General features: G+C 37.9%; 1 long non-coding RNA gene across 1 annotated transcript in view; it reads left to right on the forward strand.

Annotated features, from left to right (window-relative positions):
• The window catches only part of LOC120469747 (uncharacterized), a 114,394-nt gene that overhangs the window by 75,480 nt on the left and 26,874 nt on the right, over nucleotides 1-12,040 (forward strand). The gene's annotated exons all lie outside the window — the stretch shown is intronic.

Raw genomic sequence — 12,040 nt, forward strand, 5'->3', positions numbered from 1 at the left:
GACCTGTGTCGTTTACATCTTGCAAAATGGTCTATATTCTCAGAAGGCGAAGCACTGCTACTTGGGAAGAGTGATTAGCGCAACACTCTGAGCGAACTCTCTACTCCTCACCATGGGGCTTCTTGGGTGCTCACTCCGCCCAAGTAGCAGTGCTTCGACTTCTGAGAATATAGTACCAAGTTAAGATGCATGTGTCTCATATGACCATGTTATTTGTACATACAAATAACGCAAAAAAAATGTTGGCGTTATTTTGTCACTTATTGGGAGCAGTATGCTAGCTGGAGCCATTTACTTCCAGTCTTTGTGCTAAGCTAGGCTAGCAGTGGGTGCGTCAGACAGAGTTACGACACGCACGTAGATGAAAAGGGTATGTATGGACTTACCTAACTCTGGGGATACGGTGAATAAGCTAAAGCCCCAAAAAGTCTGCGCGTTCCTTTAACAAAATGTCATTCAGTCCCAATGAGGTAGTAAGTGAAAATACTGCCCCCTAGATGCAGTTTTTCTTTATAAGTGAAGTGGCTATATAGTAAATTGTACTTTTCCATGTCATATTTACTCATAATGTAAAATGCACAGGACGTTAATGCACTTGTTTTCTCAGCACACTAACATACAAAAAAACTGTTTTAGAGAAAGACAGCAGGGTGCCTTCCCTCAGAGGGGAACATCAGACTTGTGGTATCTTTTCTCATTGTGAGTGGTAGCTTTATTTAAATGAAACTGTCTAGGCTTTGAAACACACACCAGCTTATCTAATATGAGTTACCTGCAGTTAATGAACTCGAGCCAATGGAAACCAATTCAACACTGAAAATTATTGTGAGATTCTGGAAGTCCTGTAAGCCTGTAAAAGGCATAAATCAACCCTTTAAAGTACACTTACAATTCACTCTACAAAGTAATCTCACCAATTTCATTCAATTTTATTCTAATTTAAAAAAAGTCACATGCACATAACATAGCCTAAAATCTGTCTCTAAATTTAATGTTTTTATTAGCTTGTTAAAGTTAGATTACTTATGCTAGCTTTGTATATGTCCTGTTCCAGTTTCAACTCAAGTTCTGCAAAATATTTTGCTGCTTGTTGCATGTTCTGCAACAAGTGTTTTTAAAAGGTTTTTTGTTATTGTTGAAGCAACCATGCTATTTTAAAATTCTTTCTACAAGTCTTTGAGCTCTTTTACTGTGACTCATATCCAAGCGCTCCTCATCGCAAGTGCAGAGCTGTACCAGGGGATCGACTAAGCAAGTGTACTTCATCAGAAAAATTTCCATCTGTATTAGTTTACAAATCATGCTCTATGTGTTTTGAGGTCATTTATTGTACAAGGAACTGCTTGAAGATCAGTCTTCATTAATCGATAATCTGTGTGAAAAGTAATAAAAGTTGGTCTTGATACCACAGTGTTTATTTCGGTTATTGCAGTCAAAAATGTAGGTCAAGGTGCATTTTTACCATTGTTCTCCAGTTTGTTATTCACTTTAAACTTTTAATAATTCTGGACTAAAGTGATTTTCTCTTAATTATGTGATTTTATATTTTGGCAAAAGACAAAAGTGGTATCCTGAACATTTCATCTAAGCACTGTTTGTGCACACTGTGAATATATATGTGGGCAAGCATGTGCGTGTGACTGTGTCTGCTTGTTTCAAGGGATGATGTATCAGATTGCCTTTGAAGCAACAAAAAAACATGAGTTGAGTCTGGGCACACACTCTGTTATGACTGCACAGTTGTTTCCAAAGCTCAGCAGCAGACAGAGAGGCCTGTGGGTTAGTCCGGGGGGGGGGGGGGGGGGTGGGGGGGGGGCTGTGGGAGGGGGCTGATGGGTACGGCTGTGTTTTTGGCCTTCTCGATTAGTAAGCGCTTCAGCTGAAACAAGACTGTCCAAGGCTGAGGGACTTGATGGACAATCAATGTGGTGTGTTTGAATTTGTCCATAAGAAAGTATGATAGCTGCACCGTTTGATTGAAAGAGATATTCTAACATGGTACTTGTCAACATAGAGACCCTGTGTGTGTGTGTATGTGTGCGTGCATGTGTGTGTGAGTGCATGAAAGAGAGATGTATAGATTCATTTTTCTAGTACCACTCAGAAATGAACACCACTGCAAGTGATGCGTCATGTCAATATATGAAAGAATACAGTTTGACCCCATGACCCTGTAATATAATAATAGCAATGTTGAAAGCTTAAAAATAGCACCAGTAATCAGTGTATTGTGTAAACTACAGTTTTAGTTTAAGCATGCACTTGCTAAAATTTGATTGGATGAGCTACTTCTAAGGCCAATGAAAGCTTTAACTTCCAATGACTTCCATGTTACTTGTAGTTGCAACTTTAAAAAAAAAAAAGTAATTTTTGCCTGCTTCAATGAAAAGGAGGCCATGAATAGACCGTTTAAAAGGAATATGTGTGTATTGTAGATTTGATTTTGTTTTGGTTATCTGAACATATTAACAGCGTCTAAAGTGTAAGAGTATTTCCATATATATATATATATATATATATATATATATATATATAGTATATACACAACTGTTCAGAAATGTTGTGAGATGAAATAATGACCAAGGTTGCATTTATGTGATTTAAAAATACAATAATATTGTGAAATATTATTGCAATTTAAAATAACTTGTTTTCTTTCATTTCTTATTATTATCAATGTTGAAAACCATTGTGCTGTTAATCAGACGGGATTTAAGCTTTATTGGCTGAAGACCCAACTTTGGTTTGAAGACAAAAAACGTACCAAGCACAATGTTCTCTCACCGTTTGTGATTTCTAACACACAGTCACAGCCACGTTCTGCGTTGTCTTACAGAGCAGAAACAAAAGCTGCTGCTCTCCATATGTTTTTCCATCATCTCTAGTCGCGTTCATATGTAAATTGTGTGAGCTTATTTTGTTAATTAGATCGAAAGATATGAAAAACAAAATACAGGACACTGTAGTGGTCTCTTTTAGTGAAAACACAGAGAAACGCTCTTCTGTGTCTGTTTGTGCCATGTGGCAAAAAACAAAACAAAGACAGACAGACAGACAGAAAGAGGCGATTTGGTGTCCCTGTTGGGTTCTCTGAGTGCTGTAGTGACCAGTCTGAGACTGGGTCCTTTAGGGATATGGGCAGGGGGAGGCTCAGCTGGGATACACGCATGCAAAAACCAATTTACAAATGAAGTGACTGTAATGGGGGACTAAATTTTGGCCGCTGAGTTTGGACCCCTGTTCCTTGGTTTGAGATGGGAGTGGTAGGATATCAAAATGAGCCAGCAGTGATGGGTAATTGGCATTAAGGGCAGGGGTGGAGCCAGATGAGGCTTGGTCTACTGTCACCTATGGCTGGTTGGTGAGACGCTTGGAGAGGTCATGATACGCTTCCATAGTCATGTACTGTATACATCTTCAACTCTTAGTGGCTTTTTATGTCAATTCATTAGTAATATTTTAAAAACAGCAATAGTTGTGTATCTTGTGCAGTATGACACAATCATAAAGAATTTGATACAAAAGGAGATACTCACAAGCCCCCTGCTGAGTGCCACTACGTTGGATGGCCGTTGGAGGGTCGCCTCCCTACATCTTCAGATTGTGGGGGAAAAACTCTGACTGTTGTTTGTGCATATGCACCAAATATCAGTTCAGAGTATTCAGCCTTCTTGGGGACCCCGAATGGAGTTCTGAATGGGGCTCTAGTACTGGGAGACTTCAATGCGCATGTGGGCAATGATGGAGACACCTGGAGAGGCGTGATTGGGAGGAACTGCCCCCCTGATTTGAACCTGAGTGGGTGTTTGTTGTTAGACTTCTGTGCTAGTCATGGATTGTCAATAACGAACACCATGTTAGAACATAAGGATACTCATAAGTGTACATGGTACCAGAGTACCCTATAAGCCAAAGATTAATAATCGATTTTTTTATCGTTTCATCTAATTTGAGGCCGAATGTGTTGGACACTTGGGTGAAGAGAGGGGTGGAGCTGTCAACTGATCACCACCTGGTATTAAGTTGGGTCAGGGGGTGGGGAAAGAATCTAGACAGACCTGGTAGGCCCAAACGGGTTGTGCGGGTGAACCATGGGCGTCAGTTTGGTTTGAAATGTGCTGGGGACATTCATTCATTTTGCATTCATTCTTTTTTTCCTTTTCGAGTAGGTCATGTTTTGAAAGACGATGTCCCATTGCTTCCTGATGTACATAAATAAAAATGAGCACAAAGATGTGATGTCCGACCAAAAATGTGTTGGCACTTTGGGTGTGATTGTTCATACAATGAGAACTAATATGTTGTTAGTATAGTAGAGTATATACGCCCTTTCTTGCATATGTGCAGTGATGGTCCAGTGGTAGAATTTTTGCCTAGCGTGTCGAGACTCGGGAGGTTCGGGATTCAAATCCGCACTCGTTTTTTTCCCCCTCATCAAAACCAATAATGTTTATCAGTGGTTGTATGTTTTGATGAGGGAAAAAAAATATACGAGAGCGGATTAGAACCCAGAGAAACAGGGACACGTTTCTGAGAATTTTTTTTTTTATTTCACCGGAACGAATCTCTACAACGGATTGAAGCGCGTTTCCGAGAGAAGACAACACATTTCAGTGCTAGATGGCCTGTTATTTAACAAACAAATGAAACGAATGCTGTTAACTGGAGATGTTTTATTTGTATTGGTACATCTGTGCCGCGAGATGTTTCAAAAGTGGTGGGGACAAAATCGACCCTTGCAAAAAGTGGTGGGGACATGTCCCCCCCCCCCCTATGGGGTGAACTGGGAACGTCTGGAGGAGACCCCTGACCGCGAGATTTTCAACTCACACCTCTGGCAGAGCCTTTCTAGCATCCCTGTGGAGGTTGATGACATTGAACATGAGTGGGCAATGTTCATATCATAAATGTATTTATATACATATATATATAGTGATCTTTCTTTGAGTCGCTAGGAAAACGTTAAGAAACAAAGTCTGATAAGCAAGAGTGTGTCTTTCTCATATTTGGTGTGAATATGAAGGTAGAGTGCGTGAGATGTGCTTGTATGATGCCTGACCAAAGTGGTCAATCAGTGCTGAGAGGTGTGTGTACGCGTGCAGTAGGCCATGGAATGTGGGCTTATTTGGCGAGTGGTTCAGAAGGTGATAGGGGTAAAGGGTTCAGTTCAGTCGGCAAAAATGTTCCATTATGTTCCAATTATCGTTGCAGTCAGCGAGTGTGGTAGCCTCAGACTCCGTTCAGGCGATGAAGAGAAAACGGGGGTGGGCTGGGGCAAGGAGAAAGTATTCATCCTCTCTCGTGTCTCATGGGAGCTCTGTCTCTGAGCAGGGACACATAGGGGTCATCCTGTCCCACAGAAGCGGCTGCAGCGCTCAGCATCAGTCTGTGTGGGGACAGATAAATAAAAAGAAAGAAGAAGTGGTAGTCAAAGTCACTTATTGTCCCAGAAAGAATGAACAACACGCATTTCCAACCTCAAGTTTGCATTTCATGTCCAGTGGATGTTATCAAGGACAGTCTGAGTCACTAGAAGCTTTTGGGATACCCTTGACTTTTAAAGTAAACAAGGGTGTGTTTGTGTCACGCACAGCCATGGAGGACGAAAGTCAGAGCTCATGCAAATGTGAGCGAGTAAGGGATTGTGGGAGTCTGATGAGGAGTGAGGGAACACTTGAGTCAGTGGACGAGTCGTGAATGATGGGCTTGTCATTTCTGCCAGTTTGCGTCACATGACTAGACTGCTCATTAAAACCTGAAATAGATGGATTTGGTCCCGTGGGCTATATTTAGCCCAGTTTAACTACTGACAAACTGTGGCAGGCCCTGCGTTTGACTTTTGGACCCTTCTCTCTCCATAAAATCTGCCAAAGTCTGAACTAGGGGTCGTACACACAGAACACGTTTTTTCCCATTCCAAAGCACTAATTTTCTACCGTTTTTCCATCTAAACACGGTAGACGGACGTGTTTGACTGTTGCACTCGCATCTCACGTCTTTTGCAGCGTCTCACGCATGACGCCGTGTTCTAAAAATGTGGATTAAAGTTGAAAGAAGTTCAACTTTTTTCCACTCCACTGACTTTCATCTCACGTTTTTGACCACACACACACACACACACAAAACCCTATAATGTGTGAGTGGCCCTTTAGACAATATTAAATGTGGATGGAAAAATGGAAGTTTAGTCCAGGTTTAAAACATTCGCTTAAGTTCATGTTGTAACTCATTTTAAAAGGTCAATAAAACTAGCTAAGAAAATATCACAGAGTGGGATTTTATTGCATTGACCAGTTAAGGCAGTGGGAAGATCAAAGAGTGGGAGCAGTGGTGGGGAATAGAGTGAGAGAGAAAGATTAAAACAAAAGAGAAAAAAAGGGAAAAAGAAGGGAGTGAATAGAGGAAAAATATTGGGTCCTGAAAAGTCCACCCACAGCTGCTTCTTTAAAAAAAAAGGAAAAAGAAAAAACTTCATTCTGCTTTTTGACCTGTGTGTGTGTGTGCGCGTGAGTGTGCGAGCGCAGAGACTGTGTGTGTTGAGAGAGAGAGAGTTTGTGTGTGTGTGTGTGTGTGTGTGTGGCTCTGTCGGCTTTGTCCCTCAAAGAGCTTTTTTTCTTCCTTTGCTTTTTTTTTTCCCCCTCTCTCTTTTTTTTCCTGGAGAGAGAGGCTGGCGCCAGCAGTCTGGAACAGGGCTGACAGGATTTGAATTATAGAAGCTGAACGGGAGGGGGAGGGGGTGGATGGAAGAGAGAGAACGAGCAAGAAATAGGGAGAGAGGGAGAGCAGGCAAGCAGGGGAAAGAGAGAGATTCGTTGGTGTGTGTCATAGGGTGTGTGTATGTGTGTGGGTGATTGAGTGTAGCAGAAAAAGGGTTGTTATTTCAAAAGCGACAGGCGAAGCGGGCGGAGGTGTTGGGTGTATGCTAAGCTAGTATCTCGCTTTGTGGCCGGCATTAAAAATTAATAAATAAGTAAAAGAAGCAGGCGATTGTAGTTTTAATCACTGACGAAGCTGACACAATCGCACAATGCCTAATGTCATTGAGAATTTAACTTACCCTGTTTAATTTCAGTTTTACTTTAGACGATTTTACTTTAGACGCTGCTTTTTTTTTTATAAAGCTTACATTTCATCTAGTTACTTTTAAAGGGGCAGTTCACCTAAAAATTTAAAATACTTTCATCATTTACTCACCCTAATGTTGCTTTAAACCTATTCTGTGGAACACAAAATAATATATATTGAAGAATTTATTGGTCTTTTTTTTTCATGCAATTACAATTAATGTGGGATGTGAATGATTCTAATCTGTTTTGAATTAATTCAAATGTAAATGTAAAAAATGTATAATGTAAAATTACTGAATTCAATCCAAACTGATTTGTTTAGCAAGAGCAAGATTTTCGTTGAATAATGACTTGTATTTCTGTCTGTTACTCGCACAAAGCTATATGACTTCAGAGACGTGTATGAATAACTTTCATGGTTCTTTTGCAGGTTTTTTTTTAAAGCTTGAAAGCTCCAGTCCCCATTAATTGTAATTGCACTTAATGCAGGCATATGTGCGAACAGAATTCCTATTTTAGGTGAATTATTATTTTAATATTATCTAAGAAATCATTTGAATTTAAACAAGACACAAGGTTGTTATTGTTAACTAAAACTATTAAAACCATTAATAATTGAAATAAAGATTAAAAAAACATATATTAGATGAAAACTCTCTTAATTTAAACTTATATATATATATATATATACTTATCTTTATACTTATATATATATATATATATATATATAGCTTTAAATTATTATTTTTTTAATTTTAGCTATTTTAATACCCAAATGACATGGTGTATTGGCATCTAACTGGTAGTTTTTATCTTATGTTTGCATTTTATTTTATCTTTATATATATATATATATATATATATATATATATATATATGAAGAGTTCAGATGCAAAAGCCTCTAAGTGCCATTTGAAATTTTATTCTAGAATGTTAATTTTTATCAAGCTTGTATATTTAAGTTCAGTGATTTCACTTAAATGGCTATGATAATTACCTATTAATTGTTATTTAAGTGAAATTACTGAACTTAAATATACAAGTTTGATAAAAATCATCATTAAAGAAGAAAATTTCAAATGGCATTTAGAGGCTTTTGCATCTGAACTCTTCATATATATTTATATATATATAAACAAAAGCTAATAAAAATACTAAAAGCACATAACACTTATTTAAATGAAAATTAAAATATGTAAAAAAAATAAAGGCTAATTCAAAAATATTAAAATAAATACTAGAATATCAGATAAAATAATACTAAAATAATATATATATATATATATATATATATATATATATATATATATATATAAACAATAAAATCTTATATATATATATATATATATATATATGAAGAGTTCAGATGCAAAAGCCTCTAAGTGCCATTTGAAATTTTCTTCTAGAATGATCATTTTTATCAAGCTTGTATATTTAAGTTCAGTAATTTCACTTAAATGGCAATGACGATTACCTATTAGTTGCTATTTAAGTGAAATTACTGAACTTAAATATACAAGCTTGATAAAAATGACCATTCTAGAAGAAAATTTCAAATGGCATTTAGAGGCTTTTGCATCTGAACTCTTCATATATATATATATATATATATATATATATATATAAACAAAAGTTAATAAAAATACAAAAAGCACATAACACTTAAAAAATAACTGTAAAAATAAAGGCAAATAACACTTAAAAAAACTGTAAAAAATAAAGGCTAATTCAAAAATATTAAAAATAAATACTATAATATCAGATAAAATAATACTAAAGTAACACTTGACCAGAACATGTATGTATAATCTTGCAACACAAACATATAGGCTTTACTGAAAGTATACATTCAGCATATATTACGCATTCCTCCTTGTTCGCCTTCTCAGCCTGTTCGTTCCTCTCCAGCCTAAAATTGTTTCAGGCTGCGGAAGGCATTCCAGACCCAAGCATCTGCTTTCCCCCCTGTTCATTTCATCACCCACAGTGTGCCGAGGCCTGATGGAGCAAACATGAACACAGTGAACCCTCACTGCACAGCAGAGTCACATCGCTGTAAACCTCCTGCTTCTCACTTCTCTGTACTGACTGCACTAGAAACAAACATGCAATCTAGTTTAGTGAGGCTGTTGTGTGGGCAACATAAACAGAGCGCTGTGTGCTTGTGAGAGACAGAAAGTATACTAGCGAGGGAGGGAAATGGAGTGAGAGAGAACAGCCTGTTCTGGAGAGAAAAGGAGCATTTCAGAGTTAAACGCCCCAGACCAGAAGTGGTTCCAAATGTTGGGCTCAGACTAAATTCAACCAAAGGAAAACAGAAAGATAAAGCAAAGCGAAAAGCCACACACACACAGAGAGAGAGAGAAATTGACATAATAAAAGTGTGAATGATAGTACCAAAACGCACCCTTTTCTATCTGATCTTTTTTTTTAACCTCTTTGCTTTTTCTTGTTTATTTTATTTTATGTGCAATAAATACATGTATTCGCAGCCCTTCTCTAGTTCTTCTCTTTTTATTGCCACACGTGGTGTGGTGACTGTGTGACAGATATATTGAAATAGAGAGGAATAGACTGAGAAAAAGAGAAGTAAATGGCCTCCCAGATAAAAAAAGGAAAATAAAGCAAGAAAGGAAGAGAAAATAGATGACAGAATCAAAGAAAGCATGACGAGAGGAAGTATAATAGAACACTGGTGTGTCTCGTCTAATGAGACAATAAGTGATCACCTGAGAGACTGGTGTCCAGACTGGGTTCAAATCAAAGCATCACCATTATTGGTGTAAAACAATTCTGGATTCTCACAGATACACTTCTGTTCAGTTCAGTTTTCTCTTTTTTGAGATTCAGGTGCTTAATAGCTGCTATTAAGTTTGGTCATTTAGCTAATTGGGTCGATTATATATTAAGGAGAGCAAGCGGCAACTGAAGCAGTTCAAGTTCACATAAAAAAGAGGGTGAATTTTTTTCTAACTCGTTAGTTTAGATCGTATTTAGATATAAAATGTATGACAAATAAGGGCGGTTAACTTTGATTGACAGCTGATAACGGGCTGCGCCGAGTGGAATTTGACGTCTCGGCCATGATCTGACACAACACATCATACCACTGTATCCTTTCTGAACATTTGTATTTGTATTACCCTAAGTTTTCTAGTATGGCGCCACCCATACCCCCCATAAACTGCCTCAAACCCGTTCTTCAGAAAGTCAATGGGTGACGTCACAGACGCTTTGTCCATATTTTTTACAATTTATGGTCGACACACTATCTACAAGTTTCCTACGCCCCATGAGGCCTTGCGTCAAAAGTGGGCGCGTCTTCCGGTTCGAAGTAAACAAAGCGCGACTTGACATGCTTGACACTCGTTCATTCAACAGTTGACATGCAAGTTATAGCGATCCAAACTAGCTAACGATGTAGAAACACAACCTCAACGAAATTAAAAAGGGTGAAATAACAGTACCTTTACCCTCCGCAGTAGTTGGTTGGGAGTATTATAATAATATTATTAATAATCAATACTCATCAAGGCATGGTGACAGACAGTTGTGTGAGCTGACAAACAATTAAAATAAAAAACACATTTAGTCATTGTGCTTTGGAGTTTATTCAAAATTATAAATGAATGTGCTACTGGAATACATTAACTGGCACATTTGGTATTCTGTCAACACAGGCTTTGATCCTGAGTTTAGCTGTAACATCAGTAGCGAACAGCCAATCACATGCTGATAGAGTTTATAGAATATTAAGAATTTAAACAGATCATCTTTTGGGAGGTGATGGAAACTACAGTCGTTGGCAGGATCACTCTGATTTCGTTTTCGGCTTATGTTTAAAACACGTCACGTTTAAGCCACTTAATTAGTTTAGTCCGGTTATACATACAACCACGAACAGCACATGTTGTCCCTGAGCTCCGTAACGACGTCTCTTATAAAGATTTGTGTCTTTAAATAGTAAAATAATTCTCAGAAAAACAGCTAGCCTCTTCGCTAACTAACACACAAAATACCATTGGAATGCTACTTCCGCTGCCTTACTGGAAGTTTCACCCACTTTATTTTTTTACAGGAGCGCCCCCCGGAAACTTGTGGATAAGACCTAAAACAAATGTCACATGACCATTCATGCACACTGGGCATGCGCGTACAAGTGTAAACAGTTGCCGATTGCTCTAATAATAGCAGCTGCAGTATTATACAATGCAGAGTTTAACTGCATAATAGCTGCTAAAAAGGACAACAAATTCTGCAAAGCTTGCAGTTCCTTGTCCAAGTTATTGTTTATATGGTTGTCGAGGCTGGCCTGTTATTGTCGTGTTCCAGTGGCATAATGGTCATGAGCTTTCCGAATCAGGGAAGGATACGCAATGATCCAGAAGACCCAGTCAGGGAGCGAATGTATGCAAATGCCGCCTTTTTCAAAAGTCTCCGTTTTGGTCTGTCTACACTGAAAGACAACCCTGGATTTTTCGTGCTAAAACAGAGTCTGTAGCACTTCCAAAAGTCTCATTCAAAAAGTTATGCATTTTTAAAACAAAAACAACAGGGCGTTAGAAAATCCCTGTCCACATTGTTCATTTTGACATGCTTATATTTTACAGTTCATGATGGACAGTGATATTGCAAGACAATTTCAACATTTTATTTAGTTTGAATAAATAATACTATCTTGATTGATAATATTTTTTTCTTTTCTGCCAATTTAAGTGATGAAAATACAAGCGATAAAAATACTGGCCTTTTCCTATGAGAAACAGAAAAAATAGCCCATAATGAAAGGTTATTAGATCATCAAAATGCTTCAAGTTATTCATTTCAGTCAGAGTGATATCAGCTGAAGAAACATCTTTGGAATCCCTCCTCTGTACTGCATTACATTTATATGCTTGGATTTTCTATTCTTTTACACTTGTATGTTGTCTTTCGTTGTATTGCAAAATGTCTGAGTCTGCTGTCATTTTTAG

The sequence above is a fragment of the Pimephales promelas genome, chromosome 4 (assembly GCF_988280905.1).
Source record: "Pimephales promelas chromosome 4, fPimPro1.hap1.1, whole genome shotgun sequence".
In the NCBI taxonomy this organism is placed as follows: Eukaryota; Metazoa; Chordata; class Actinopteri; order Cypriniformes; family Leuciscidae; genus Pimephales; species Pimephales promelas.